The sequence below is a fragment of the Bombina bombina genome, chromosome 9 (assembly GCF_027579735.1).
Source record: "Bombina bombina isolate aBomBom1 chromosome 9, aBomBom1.pri, whole genome shotgun sequence".
Lineage (NCBI taxonomy): Eukaryota > Metazoa > Chordata > Amphibia > Anura > Bombinatoridae > Bombina > Bombina bombina.
The window spans coordinates 116,449,862-116,466,402 of NC_069507.1; positions in this window are offsets into that span (position 1 = coordinate 116,449,862).

Here is a 16,541-nt window from a genome sequence, read left to right on the forward strand (position 1 = left end):
TCCTAAATCCGTTACTGCCCAGTGTATGCTACCCAAGAAGTTCTTCAACCTAAAGCTTTACATATGCATTGACACAAGTAACTAAACTATGGGGGTGGGGGTTACAGTTTATGAGCTCTTTATGAGCTATTGAACATCGGCCGTGAGTAGGATTTGAACCAGAGCCCATAGCAAGGGTTTCTTAGCTTCAATTCTCAAGAAGCACTATGAGGCCAAATTGTAAGTATTTCTATGAATTTATTGTTCAGTAACTTAATCATTGTGATGAGCTGTCTTTTGTTCAGGTAAGGAAATATTTTAAATCTTGAATGTTAGGGCTGGAGTACTAGAAACCAAACAATTCTGCCCTAAGTTATCCTGTCTTGTTATAGCCTCTCTAGTTATTTTCCTTTTTTATAGTAACATCAGATAAAAGACAATTGGGGCAAGATTACATATGCAGAGCCGCCCGCAAAAGTTGGCAACTCCAGCTTTTTTGCGAATTGAACCTATACGGCGTAGCATACAAGTTACGCACATATATTTTACCGTCACCCACATTTTTTACTCACATAAACTAACATAGAACTGGCGTCACCAATCGGTACCATATATTCAGGGCAAGGACTTACGCTGGCAGATTTGTAAAAACGACTCCATTTTCATCTCGCCACACATAGGCAGGCGCAGCAACCCTTGCACTGACTAAAAAAGCAACCTAACTCCCTGGAAGCCTTAACAAACATACATTTAAGCAGCACATCTCAAATAGTTAAACCTTGCTGCCCACTTAATTATTCAAAGCAATATTCCTCCTCTGCAATTGTGTCAAACCAATCACAAACAACACAAATTTTCCCCCGGAAGAATTAAAACACCTGGCACACAAAGCACACCCTGATTACCTACCATCATATCCTGAGACCTGAGAGGAAGTGTTTGGAGAGGCTAAGTCATGAGGCACAAGGAGTGCCACATGGATCACCAGCCCCAGGTGCGTCCCCTGTTGTTCAAGCTTCTGGTCCTGCTGGTCACGGAATGCTGGTCCTGCACAACCTAAGGCCTGCAGGGACACTCAGATGGCAGCATCAGCAGAGGGGCAAAGCAAGGGCACCCAGGATGCACAGGGCACACGTCTAATTTAGGGACATTGAGCATCAGCAACATTATGTGATGTTTATAACTGAGGTTGTGGACAGGGGGACACTGAGGAGGACTGAGGATGATCAATTACAGGATTACATGATCCAAGAATAATTCACATGTAAGTGATATGCTCTTAAGGACACTAAACCATATTGGTCACAATAATTAGTATGTATGGCTGTATCTCACCTAACCATGTGTATGTGTATATTTCATGTTTTGCATGATCTCATACAGAGGATTCACATTTCATGTAGATTCATCTAGTACATTCCACACCCTTTCACTTAACCCCCCTAATTCATGCATATGTCTCATTGTGTTATTCATGTTTAGATGTCACTTTTAATTTCCTATGCTCATGAATGGAAAAACACATATCTCATCCCAATTTTCCATTAACAGGTATCTAATTCTATCACCATATATTACATATATGCCTGTGTGAATTTGTTATGTGTGTGTAACATGGATAAACCAACTCCTACAGAATATTACAATCTGTGCCCATGATACAACTATGTCATGTGAGTTAGAGTAATATATATAGATGATATTACCTGTGGTGTAGTGCCACTCAAACACAGGTCATATCATCATTATATTTAATATTAGTGTACTCTAACACCCATAACATGGATGTGTAATTACATTCAAATGGTAAATAACAGAGTACAATGGTTATGGTGAAAGAGAAATATATTTATTTTTTATGTGACTTTTTTGTTGAGGGAGCTGAGGTGCCTGTGGTTGATAACCTTGTCCTCCTTTCTACAGATGCTGATGTTTCTGGTGGTGTGCTGGCAACAGATGATAGGCTAGAGGCAGTGTCCTGCTGGTGTGTAAAGTGCTCAACCAACACACCCAAAAGCTGATTTTATTCTCTCCATCTATTTTCCATCTGCATCTGCAAATCAGACAGAATTCGCGTCATCTGAGACTGGTTTTGAACACTTGCAATTAACGATGCTGCGATGTCCCTCTGCAGCTCTATGCTACGTCTGTGTAACCTCTCTTTGCCTCTGAAGAACCTCTCTTGGCCTCTGTGTAAGCTCTCTGTGCTTGTGATGAGCCTCTTCTGGAGTATAATGTATTCTTCACCCAGGGGAGAATACAATGCATCCATAGACTCTTGAGCAACAGGGATGGCAGTTGTTCGAGAGCCACGATGTTGGAGAAGAGGTGATGCTGGTGTATGTGCTTCTGCTTCTGGAGTTGGAGGTGCAGCTGTAGCTTCTGCTTCTGGAGGTACAGATGTAGCTTCTGCTTTCTGGAGGCGCAGCTGTAGCTTCTGCTTCTGGAGGTGGAGGTGCAGCTGCTGCTTCTGGAGGTGGAGGTGCAGCTGCTGCTTCTGGAGGTGGAGATGTTGGAGCTTGTCCCAGGGAAGCAGATGGTGGAGATTGTCCCAGGGAAGAAGATGGTGGAGCTCATCCTAGGGAAGAAGATGGTGGAGCTTGTCCAAGGGAAGCAGATGATGGAGCTTTCACAGATGAATAATATTCACACTGAGGACCAGTGTGTGACCACTCCGCCTCTTCAAAAGGCACATTCTGCGACATTGTGCGTGGGTAATATTCATGAGTGACTTGAGACTGTGATTGCATTGGGGGTGTAAATACATGGACCCTTTGTGCCGGTGTTTGCTCCCCCTCACAACCAAAGGGAGGATATTCCTCTGGCCATGACTATTGCCAGGGGTCAAATGGCAATGTCCGTGGCATCACTCCACACTGTTCCTGCGGTTGCCTGAAGACAAGGTGGTTGTTGTGGTGGTGTCATGGCTGTTTGTATCCTGGTGACAGGAGGTTCTGTTGAGGAGTTAAAGGATGAAAGGGATTAGTACAGTCAGATATATGTCCATGTGGGCATACATGCTAGGGCCTATATGGATTCACATATCAAATTCTATAACATGCATGTGCACATTGTTAGTTGATCTATGAGGGATTTGAATATGAGCAGTATACAGGGATGTGTTTCATTCAATAGTTATGTGTACATGTTAATGATGAAATAATGTGTTCTTTAAGTGACACTATGGTCACACAATTTACTTTAGCTTGATCTAGGCACAAAACCTGCTTTATTAAGCTAAATGTATTGGGATGGCTATAGTGTCCTATTAAGGAAAACTCTATGTGTGGATTGTGGCCTGTGTTACTCTGAGACATGTTAGTATTGCACCATTCCACCTCACATCATTTTTTGCATTGTGTTATGTAGCAGTAATGTCAAGTATAGTGTGTAGTGTGTATAATCACACTACACACACTCCCACTCACTCCCAGTTCAGTCAGACACAATCACAACCAAAGACTCAGCCTATCACACTGTGAAAAGAAAAGAAAATATGTGAGGTGTTTGAAAGAAAAAGTGTGGTGTATTTGTACCCTATATGTATGTATGCAATGTGTGCAATATATCAGAATATGTGTAAGTAAGTGTACAAATATACTCAATCCACCAATGCGACCTAACTAATTATTTTGTTTACGCCTGTCTCTCTACGCTAACTAAATCCTTCACTCCTGGGCCGTGTGTTGTAGCTCAATGAACAATCCAAACGCACGCAAAAAATGGCGGCTGTTCATGGGTTTATATAGGGATTTTGAATGGCGTTATTACATGTCTTATTTTTTTTCATTCCGGTTTAGTTTTTACGTGTGATATCCTCATTTGCATAAAACTACTCTTTATTTACAATTTACGCGGATATAATACTGGCGTAAGTTACTGGCTAAGACAGAAATGTGCATTTCTGGACATCACCAGTTTGTTCTACCTACGCCAGTCTAGCATCTGACAACGCAGTATAGGTGATTCCCCGATGTGCAAGGTGAAATTACGGGCGGCGCAGGTTTCAGAAGTTACGGTGAAGCCTGCGCCATATATTTAATCTCGCCCCTGGTCCATCTTACATACAGATGCAACTGTAACTGACTTTTAATAATTATACTTTCTTCTCTTAAAAATCCCTAAAAAGCAAATGCAATTTTAGATGAATATCAAATGTTGCTATGCCAGGTTATTATAACTTTAAATTGTCATATTCGTGGGTACCAGAAACATTAATATGAGTTTACACTACAGATTATGTTTTGCTAATTTAATTAAAGGGACAGTAAAATCATAATTAGATATTAATGATTCAGACAGAACCTACAATTTTAAACAACTCTCCTATTTACTTCTATTATTTAATTTGCTTCCTTCACTTGTTATCCTTTGTTGAAGGTTTTATCTAGGTAATCTCCGGAGCAGCAAATCACCTGGGTGCTAGCTGCTGATTGGTGGCTGCATGTGTATATATATATATATATATATATATATATATATATATATATATACCTATTGTCATTGGCTCACCCCATGTGATCAGTTAGCAACCAGTAGTGCATTGCTGCTCCTTCAACGAATGATACCAAGAGAATTAAGCAAATTTTAAATAATAGAAGTAAACTGGAAACTTGTTTAAAATTGTATGCTCTATCATGAAATCATGAAAGAAAAGTTTCGGGTTTCATGCCCCTTTAATCAAGTTGAGAAAAACCATTTAGATACCTTTGAGTTATTTTTTTTCCTTAGGATTTTATCGTTCCCGCACGAGCGTTAAATTGAGGCTTTTTGCACACTTCAGGTAGTGTGCATATTACAAGTAGAAAGTAAAACTTTTTGCACATGCGTGAAAAGCCGAACTTCAAATATTGTATTTCCCCCATAGACTTCAATGGAACAAGAAAGTGGAAAAAAACACCCTTACTCGATCACGTTTTCAAGTGAGCTAACCTTACATTTAATATTTCACATTTCAATGTTCTTCACAGAGCAGAATATGTTCTATTTATTCTTAGATACATATGTCTATATATATATGATTTTTTTGGTAATTGGGCTAGATTACAAGTAAATCGCTAATTTATTGCGCACATGTAAACGGACAAATTCTCTGCTTACAGGTGCGTGATAAATAACCAGCCATTAGAGCTCAGAAAATTAACTAGATGTCTGAAATAACCTAAAATTGCCCCCAGGTGCCGGGTGTTAGAAAACAAATTTCACTGAAATGTGCTTTTACATAGTGGTCTATGGGAATTGTGTGTTTCCTGTAAATATATATGTAATTATACATGTATATGCATACCCCCCAACTGTCCCGATTTTCGTGGGACAGTCCCGATTTTAGGGTCTGTCCCCCTGTCCCAGATTGCTAGCCATCTGTCCCGATTTGCCCCATGCATTAAAAAAAAATTAAAAAAAATTAAATTCTATTGGGCCCATACTCAGAAGCAGCTGGCTTTGCTCTCACAGGGTTAGATACCTGTTAGATTCCCTGTGGAAAAGGAATGGTGTGAGGGTTAAGCAGGAGTAAGAAGGCTGTATACACTCCACAGGTAATGGTGACCTCTCTAACCTACCTCTGGTAGTGATAATACTAGCATGCCTTTAGTTTTATACAATGAGCAGTGCTAATACCAGGGTAACGAACAGTGGCAGCCGCAGACTGCCAGCTAATGTGCTTGCCAACCCCAGGACCCCATACAATGAATTACAGATACCCATATATGATGTATTGTGTGTGTCTATCTGTATCCATAACTGTGTGTGTGTATCTGTATGTATAAGTTTATGCTATGTAGTGTGTGTGTGTCTGCATGTATAAATGTAAGCTATGTAGTGTGTGTATGTGTATCTGTATGTATAAGTGTGTATCTGCATGTATATGTGTATGCTATGTAGTGTGTGTCTGCATGTATAAGTGTATACTATGTAGTGTCTGTGTATCTACATATATAAGTGTATGCTGGATGCATAAGTGTATGCTATGTAATGTGTGTGTGTGTATCTGCATGTATAAGTGTATGCTATGTAGTGTGTGTGTGTATCTGCATGTATAAGTGTATGCTATGTAGTGTGTGTGTGTGTATCTGCATGTATAAGTGTATGCTATGTAGTGTGTGTGTATGCTATGTAGTGTCTGTGTATCTGCATGTATAAGTGTATGCTGCATGTATAAGTGTATGCTATGTAGTGTGTGTGTATCTGCTTGTATAAGTGTATGCTATGTAGTGTGTGTGTGTATCTGCATGTATAAGTGTATGCTATGTAGTGTGTGTGTGTGTATCTGCATGTATAAGTGTATGCTATGTAGTGTGTGTGTATGCTATGTAGTGTCTGTGTATCTGCATGTATAAGTGTATGCTGCATGTATAAGTGTATGCTATGTAATGTGTGTGTGTGTATCTGCATGTATAAGTTTATGCTATGTAGTGTGTGTGTGTGTATGCTATGTAGTGTGTGTGTGTATCTGCATGTGTAAGTGTGCTACTGTGTATTTTTGCTGACTTTAAAGGCCAGAATCTAGAATATTAATGGGGAATGCAGAGAGCAGTTTTAAAGAATTTATTATTAAATGTCCAATTAAGATAAAAAATATTTAGCAATGTCTTTGCAAAGGCTAATTAAATACATAGCTCACATAGCCATACCAGTGGTTTGAGCTTGTGTTTGATTTGCTGCCTAAGTGTACTAAAATATATGACTTTATTAATTTTTTTTATTTATATTACTTTAATCTTATGATTTTTTTAAGCCCCACCCACCACATTACAATTTTGTGCCGCGGGGGGTGTCCCTCTTTTGAATTTTGAAATGTTGGGAGGTATGGTATATGCATGTGTTAATATGTATATATATGCATATTAACACATAAATATATATGTATACATTCATATATTGCATATTTACAATCTGCTGTCCATCGCTGTGCGACTTACCCCCTTCGATGCACCAGTTCTCATGCCGTGTCTGACTCACGGCATGAGAAGGAGGCTCTCATTGGAGCCTATGGAAGCATGCTGTCGTGAGGGCAAAGCTTCTGTGCAATGCGAACGCAAGATTGCATTCTCATTGCACCTAAGTTGTAATACCAGTGCCCAATTGCCTGTGCTGGTATTACTAAGCGGAACACATATATCGTTTTCGCAGGCCGATATTTTGCACTCCACTTATAATGTAGCCCTTTATTAAATATGAATATTGCATTTATATGTTTTTCATGTTTTCAGCTATTTGACTGCAAAAGGATATCGAGCACAAATATATATATATATAAAAATAGTTAGACGTGTCTCTATGTTAAATCCCTTTGCATGCCTTTTTTTCTAACACCTGAGACCTATCCCTGAGCACTTAAAACTTTTTGTGCAATATTTTTGTTAAATATTGTTTTATGAGACAGTGTTATTATATAATTTTGAATGTAATTTTGATGTGTTTTGTAGCACTTTTTATTTGAGTGTAACAGTTAACCAGAACTCTAAAATTGCGATATCCGATTTGTGTTAAATTAAATTGCACTGAAGCAAACGCATTTACCTTCAAGTTGTAAGATGAATGCTACTTCCGATGTGCGCAATAAACCCCTAATTGCTTGCGTGCAAGACTTAGTGCACCACTCGTAATCTAGCCCTAAGTCTTTGCATTAGCAACAGAGCATTATCCAGAATTTATGTCTAAGTGACAACATAGAAAGCAGTAATTGAAGTATTATTGCCTCAGGGAAGTGTTAAGGAAGTCAAACGGAAAGCTGCTTTAGCGCTTAGTCAACATTCTATATTCAGCTTTGTACGAACATATTTTACAGTATGTATTGTCACCCTTCCCTAATTAACGCTTTAGAGGAAATTGTATAACCTTAAAATGATTGCATTAAAGAAATGGTATGCATATATGTATATATATATATATATACAGTATGTATATATACAGTATATATATATATATATGTATATATATATATATATATATATATATATATATATATATACATACATATATATATATATATATATATATATATATATATATATATATATATATATACATATATATATATATATATTCATGTATGTATACAAACACTTATTTAGGGAATTGTGTGTAATTTTTCTGAAGGTAGTGTAAGTTTATGGCAAGCTAAAATATGCTCCATCTTCTGTGTAAACGGAGTTTGTGTAACTCATGGCAAGCAGGAAATTCAACTTAAATAGAAGCAGCAAAACCTTGTAGCCAACTATTAAATATAAAAAATATATTGGAACACTCAACAAAATTGTTCAAATCATAATTTATGCAGAGCATTGGTTCCATTTATCAAACCACATAAGTAGCATTTGAGCTCTTGCTGTGTAAGTTAAGAAGCAGTGGTCTGAGAGACCTCTGAGCTGGTAAATGAAAATCATCTCAGACTGATCTTAGAGCAAGGGTGGGTCTGCACAAAAAAGAGTTTGTGCAATGATAACTGGCGTAATGAAAGTCTCCTTGCAAGCCCCAAACTCAGGAGGACAGGACTGGGCTCTAAGCTTTTTTTTTTATAGATTTTGATGCCCCCATGATTTGTCATTAAAGATGTTCCAAATACACATTCTGCACTATTTGACACTTTTTTAAAGTTATCAAATAGTTAACCGGTACGCTTGCGGCTATTCCGGCCCAGCGTACCTGGTTTTCAATCCGCCTCCCTGGAGGCCGTGGATGCCATAGGAATTAATGGGAGTCTGAAAGCAGCGAAAGCTTATGTTCGATGCTGCCAGATATCCCATTGATTTCCATGGTAGAAAACCCTAACATAAGCCCCGAGTCTAAACACCCCTAATCTGCCACCCGACATCGCTGGAACCTAAATAAAATGTATTAACCCCTATTCCACCGTTCCCGGACACTGCCGCCACTAAATAAAGTTATTAACCCCTATCCTGCTGCTCCCGGACCCCGCCGCCACCTAAATAAACGTATTAACCCCTAAACCTCTGGCCTCCCACATCACTACCATTAACTAAACCTATTAACCCCTAAACCGCCAGCCCCCCACATCGCCATAAACTAAATATTTAAGCTATTAACCGCTAAACTTAACAATCCGCTAACTTTAAATTAAAATTACAACATCCCTATCTTATAATAAATTAAAACTTACCTGTATAATTAAAAGAAACTATATTAAACTATTAATTAACCTACCCTAACTATTGTACTAAAATTACATTAAACTAGCAATTAAATTAACTATTACATATTAAAAAACTCTAACCCTACTCAAATTATTTAAATCTACTATTAAAAATTACTAAATGACAAAAACGAATAAACACTATGTTACAAAAACAAACAAACACTAAGTTACAAAAACAAACAAACCATATTATCAAAAATAAAAACGAAGTACACCTAATCTAATAGCCCTATCAAAATAAAAAATCCCCCCCAAAATAAAAAAACTCTAGCCTACAAAAGGGAATTTTGTGGGGCATTGCCCCAAAGAAATCAGCTCTTTCACCTGAAAAAAACCCACAAAAACCCCCCAACAGTAAAACCCACCACCCAACCAACCCCCCGAATAAAAACCCTATCTAAAAAACCTAAGCTCCCCATTGCCCTGAAAAGGGCATTTGTATGGATTTTGCCCTTAAAAGGGCATTTAGCTATTTTACCTACCCAGACCCTACTTTAAAAATAAAACCCACCCTAAAAACCCTTAAATAAACCTAACACTAACCCCGACGATCCACTTACATTTTTTATAAGTACCGCTTGAAGGATCCATCCAGCCGGCAAGAAGTCTTCATCCGGGCAGCCTCTTCTATCTTTATCCATCCGGCGAAGTCTTCATCCGTGTGGCCTCTTCTATCTTCATCCATCCGGCGCGGAGCGGGTCCATCCTGAAGACATCCGGCGCGGAGCTCCTCTTCAATACGGTCGCCGCCGTAAACTGGAACTTGAATGCAAGTGACGTCAATTAAAATGGCGTCCCTTGCATTCCTATTGGCTGAAAGGTTCCAATCAGCCAATAGGATGAGAGCTCAATCCTATTGGCTGATTGGAACAGCGGAATAGGGGTTAATGCATTTATTTAGTGGCGGTGGGGTCCGGGCGCGGCGGGATAGGGGGTTAAAAACTTTAGTATAGTGGCAGCGTTTAGTGACAGGGTATAAATAAAGTTGGGAAAAAGCCGAATAGACGCAAGATCGATGACTGTTTGTTAACAGCAGTCCGATGCTCATCGCCCCGTACTTAGTGCGTAGCTTTTTGCCATTTTGTTTTATAAATATGAAGAGCGTATTCAGGTCTGCGACCGCGATGTTAGGTGATATTAGGTGAGCGTATTGGTGCCGGTGAATGCAGCATAGTTGAGGCTTTGATAAATATCCCCCCTTATCTCTTGGGACCAGTGATATCAATGGAATAGTGAACTAATTATTGACCACGTGCAGTGTAAGATAATTCCTGCTATGTTCACTTTAATTTCTTAGGACAATATAATGCAAAAGTGGTTGAGTTTCAAAATCGCAGAGCAATTACAGAGTCAATTTTATGGTGTTTGGCTTTACCTTTTTTACACTATTCATACACTGCATAATTGTATGCATAATTAATATAATTTTCCTATTGTTTTTTTCTGCAAGACAGGAGCCTATCTCAATTACAGGTCCTGTCTGCAGATGTGGCCTGTCTGTCCTCTCTTATCTCCCTCCTGGCTCTTTGTGCTCTAGATAATGTTTGACTCAGACATCTCTACATATCAGAGAGCCCAGGAGATCCAGAGTATGCTACAAAATATAGACACAGATATATAGTAATATCTATTTCGAAACACTTAGAAACTATTCTGCTATATGCAGAACATTGGAATGTGAAATATTTACAGTAAATACATAGTATGACACTTTATTAAATATGAATATTGCATAAATATGTTTTTACATGTTTTCATCAACTTAACTGCAAAGGGCTCTAATGCACTTATATATGTCTTATGTGTGTATTTATGTGTTTATATGTTGTGTATATATATCTGTAAATACATATATACACAGATAAATACATAAATACATAAGTACACACACAGATGTATATATATATATATATATATATACACACACACATCTTTAGACCTGTATATGTACTGTATGTATCTCAATGTTAAAATCCTTTGCATGCCTATTTTTTCCTAACAGCTAAGATCTCATATCTTTGAGCCTTTATAATGTGTGCAATTTTTTTTTTAATATTTTTTTTTAGATAGTGTTATTATGAGTGTAAGTGTACTTTGTAGTGTATTTTTAATGTGTTTTGTGCAACTTTTTAGTTTCACGAAAGAGTTAACCAGAACTCTGAGGATACGGTAATCATTCTAGCGTAAATCTATATTGCTCGTCTTAATCTCAAGTGATCGTGTTTACTTTCAACTCGTAATACCAGCGGTAAGTCTGACAAGTGCAAACACCAGCGATAAACCCTTTATCGCTCGCACGCAAGTTTGCAATCCACTCGTAATCTGGCCCATTGTGAGTAAATAAAACGTTCCAAAATTTCTGCTTGTTAAATTCAAAATCAAAATACAATTCTTTGATTAAATCATATGTAATGCTCCTAAGATGATAAAACAGCTTTATATATTTTACACTTAGGTGGTATAAGTAGATTTTCTTCCACTCTAATTACACAGTAATTTGTTCAGATAGTAAGTTAAAGCAAAGTAAAAATTCACCTTCAAACCATTAAATAGTAGGCACATGGTATACATATTCTTCCGAGGTAGAGAGACCTTCAGCGCCACAGCAAGACACCTGTCCAGGCTTATTCACAGCACTTGCGTGAAGCGAAGCTTAATTTAGATCCTTGTACCAACACTTTGTCATAGCTGTAGTGCAACCTGGACACTCTGTGGATAATCTGTGTGTCTGTATAACATCGGTTATTCGGATACTACTAATATAGGTATGTAATTGTAATGTAGCATAACAATAGCATATTTGTTTCACCCCCATATAGGAGTCACATGACATGGGGCTTCTTCTGGTCTGATATTAAACCCCTCAAGTACCGGGAATTATAGAGAAAAACTTGCTCAAAGTACTAGAGAAATTTTAACCTTTTTGCTATCACTCCATTTAAACAGAATTTTTATTATTTTTATTTACCTATCAAAATGGTATAGTTCTTTTAGGTAGATAACCTAAGGCATTTATGGCATTACCTGTAAATGTAATGTGATTTATGTTGGGATGACTTCTAGAAAATTCAAAGTAACAATATTGGAGCATTTAAAAAATATAAAATCAGCCAAAACAGACCTTGAAGATGGCAAAAAATTGACAAGTGTGGCAAGCCATTTTCTATATGCTCATCAATCCAGAAAGTCAGACCTCAGGTGCTTTGGGTTGCAAATAATTTTTCTAGGTATCCGAGGTGGTGACATTGAACAAACCCTATTAAAAGCTGAAACACGCTGGATCTATTTATTAAATACTGTACAACCTAATGGCTTAAATGCATACAATAATTATTTTACTTTTTTACAATAGGAAACACGCCCAAATTACATCAAGAGGCTAATATGAGGAATGGAACGTTTGCGTACAACAGTATTGACACTGAGGTATCAAGGGTACTCCATTGATAAGAATATCCACAATACAAGGCCCATCATTTTTATTCCAACATGGCCATCACTAATATATTATAATAGCACTGATGGATGATATTTTTATCTAATATTTATTTAGCCTGTCATTCTCTTAATTAATTCTCAAGACACAATTTATAATAGAATGATATTCCAACGCAAATCTTCACATGTTCACTTACACATTTCATCTTAATCTAGTTGCTTCACTTTTTCATCAATAGGAATGACATCATTCCTAACGCAATTTTCCATGCACAGAGCACTATTATGTTATTTTCACTCAGTCACAACTTTTATGGATACATTAAAATAATACCTCAGATGGATACATTTTATTTTTCTAGTTGGACTAATTGTACCTAAATATTCAATCCATAGTGATATCTACTAGAATAGTAGGCAAGAAATCATATACACTCCGTAATAATAAAATTGTTATCAGGATGTGGGATTGGTTGGATTACAGTATAACCCACAGATCCATTACCTGGCATTCCATCCGCTAATATAGGAATGTACTGTTTATCATTTGAATAAATATGAATCTGCTGACCACATTCATCTACCAATATTATATGATGACTGAGATATCCATCGGATTAGCCGATTCTGACGTCACAAATAGGAGGCGTTGTACAAGACAGGAAGTGGATAAAAGGCGGCAAATTGGGCGGCGCCTCCACTTTTGACAAAGCCGAAATGCGAAACATGTTAAGGAAGGAATGGCAGGATGGTTGGGTGTCCTGCATTTTTAACTTTATGTAGCAAGTTTAGTTACGTATCTCAATGACTCTGAAATCAAAGGGGCTCATAACTATACTGTTGATCAATTTTGGTGCCTGTGGTATGGGCCATTAGTATGATAGTAGCGAGTGTTATAACTTAACAATAGTGTGCAATATATACAAATGTACAGTGAGATAAGCACACTGCCGTTACTATTGTTGATATTAATGTAACTACAATTCTGCTTTAAATGTACAGGCTGATTAGCGATGACTCAAACACAAGACTGTAGGAGATCAGCAGGAATAATTCAGTAGCTGTTGAATCACAAAGAAATTTTCTTGTTGATAGCACTCAGAGCGAAATTCTTTATCCACATACTGGGTGATTCTATATGGTTAATTACCCTAGTCAAACAAGTGGAGCTATTTAATGATTATCAGTAGAACTGTCAACATTACGATAATTTTAGCAACCCACATGTGCGGTATTCCTCCCTTGCTAACCATTTATCCTATTGGCCAATCCCCGTGAGGGGTGGAGATAAGCCTACTGAGTATCCAATATAAGCAGAGGGTAATATTGATTGACACAGTCAAGTATTGCACAAACCGACTTTTAGAAGCAGATCTGGCAACACAACATTTTTATATTCATACAGTAATATTATAAGAGGTATCTGAATTTAATGCTATAACATCATAGCACCTGTTATCCATTATACTGACCTAATGCTCGTTATCACTTGGATTGCAAATACAGCAATTTGTGGGAGAATAGCTAAATCCATTTAGCAGTGTTTAAAACATCAGTGAATTATAAACAAGCCATATATTGCTTCTGTTACACTTTATTAATAAAGCATAAGTTTGGGACATAATTTCAGTGGATCCCCTACTCTAGTATTGAGTGTAAAATCTTACTATATATATAACACTCTGTGGATTAATCTTAAGCCCATGATCGAGACTGTCCGCATTATTACAATTTCAAGAATTATAAGCAGTATATTTACTCCCTGTAATCACTCTTTTTATTTCACATGTTGAACATTATCAGGGGAGGTATCCAAGGTTGCTACTCTACGCTATTAACATCTATCTTGGCAGCCACTAGAGACATTAATATATTGATACTTAGTGTCTCTACATATGGGGTATCACGGTTAGATATTTAGTGTATCTTGACATCTGCACTATACAGTTATCACTTCGATTGTAGACACTGTACAATATCCACAGACTTCAAATCTAGCCCTGCCACATATGATTAGACTATGGTAATTTTCTGTCCAGTATCTGCCTCCTGTGATTAAATTTATCCACACATATGTCATTTTTACTTACCGCTATCTGACTGTGTAGTGTTACATAGTTACACACCCATTTGGCCATATTTACTCCAAAGGATATACATACCGCTTGTGCAATCATAACACAAATGATTGTAAAAGCTTCTATGGGGTCCCCTTTCCTCAGAAAGAGCAGACATGCATGGTTTGCCATTTATTTTTGGTAATTAAAAGGCCGCTAATTTCAGCTGCGCACCACACTTCTGAAAGTCCCAGCAGTGAAGGAAGTTAATTAGCTGACAAGCGTTATAGTATTCTATTGTAAGGAATACTCTCTCATCTGTCACCTCCCACCTAACTGATCTCTACCTAATCTCTCTCAAACAGCTCTCTCCCACCTCCCACACTCCTCACCATCATCTTAGGTACAGTTTGCAAGTATGTAGTTTAGGGATTTTTATTTTAAATTATTTTTTACATTATTTTTTATGCAGTGTAGTGATCCCTCCTTAATCTTCCCAAACAGCTCTCTAACCCTCCCACTTCCCACTAGAGGCAGCCATCTTAAGTACTGGCAGTAGCCAGTTTATAGGTATTTTTTTTTTAAAATAATGTATTTATTTTGTAATCTGTAGTGTCCCCCCACTTCCCTCCCCCTGATATCATTATATAGTGCCCCCTCTGATTCCCCATTTTTCTGTAGTTTAGCGTCCCTCCCTCTCCTTTCAAAAAAATTTTTTAAGTAGGGTAGGGTCTAACTCCCTACCCCCTCCACTGCTGGGCCCCCCAGCCACCTTCCCTTCCACACTTCCAACCTGCACCAACAAAGATATTTACAGACAGTGACGCAGACAGTGTCACTGTCTGTAATGATCTGACAATCTGCCTTCAAATGATCTGCCTTCATACAAATGATGCTATACTACCAAAAGGATGTGAAAGTTTTTTTTTTTTACTAATTTTTATTAGTGTAAAAGTGCTTACTATTAATCTTTTAGCTTTAAATGATTGAGCTTTGTATCTGGTGAACATTGCTTCATAACCTCATCCAACAAACACTGTAGCTAATGCAAATCATATTACAGTGCTTTTCACCTCAGCAACCCCCCCCCCAAAAACCGAGCCCAGTATACATACATAATTACAAACGCATACATGATATACTTAACAAGATTATGAGTTCAAATCAGCATGGTTACATAAGAACATTTTCTTCTAAGCAAAGAACATAGGTATTTGAAGTATTCTTAATGCCTGTTTTGCTTTGTACAGTTAGTCTAGCGCATCTTCGCGTTAGCGGTCGAGTGATAAAAATAAAAGGATTTTTAGTTTAGCTCCACTTAAAGGGACAGTCAACATCAGATTTTTTGTTGTTTAAAAAAATAGATAAATCCCTTTATTGCCCAGTTTTGCATAACCAACACAATTATAATAATACAAGTTTTACCTCTGTAATTACCTTGTATATATGCCTCTTATTTCAGTTGTTTTGACAGACTTGCATCTTAGCCAATCAGTGCTAACTCCTAGGTAACTTCATGTGCGTGAGCTCAATGTTATCTATATGGCACACATGAACTAACACCCTCTAGTGGTCAAAATTCATTCAGATTAGAAGCGGCCTTCAAACTAAGAAATTTGCATATGAGCCTACCTAGGTTTAGCTTTCATCTAAGAATACCAAGAGAACAAAGCAAAATTGGTGATAAAAGTAAATTGGAAGGTTGTTTAAAATTACATGCCCTATTTGAATCATGAAAGTTTATTTTGGACTTGACTGTCTCTTTAATCTAGGCTTAAGTGTTTTGTGTATTGCAACATAAAGACATAAAACTGAGATCTGCAGGGGGAACATGTTTAGAGAATACATCAGACCTGTCAGAGAACGTTCAGCTAAACCCATTGAACGCCCCTGTTTAATTCACTAGCAGA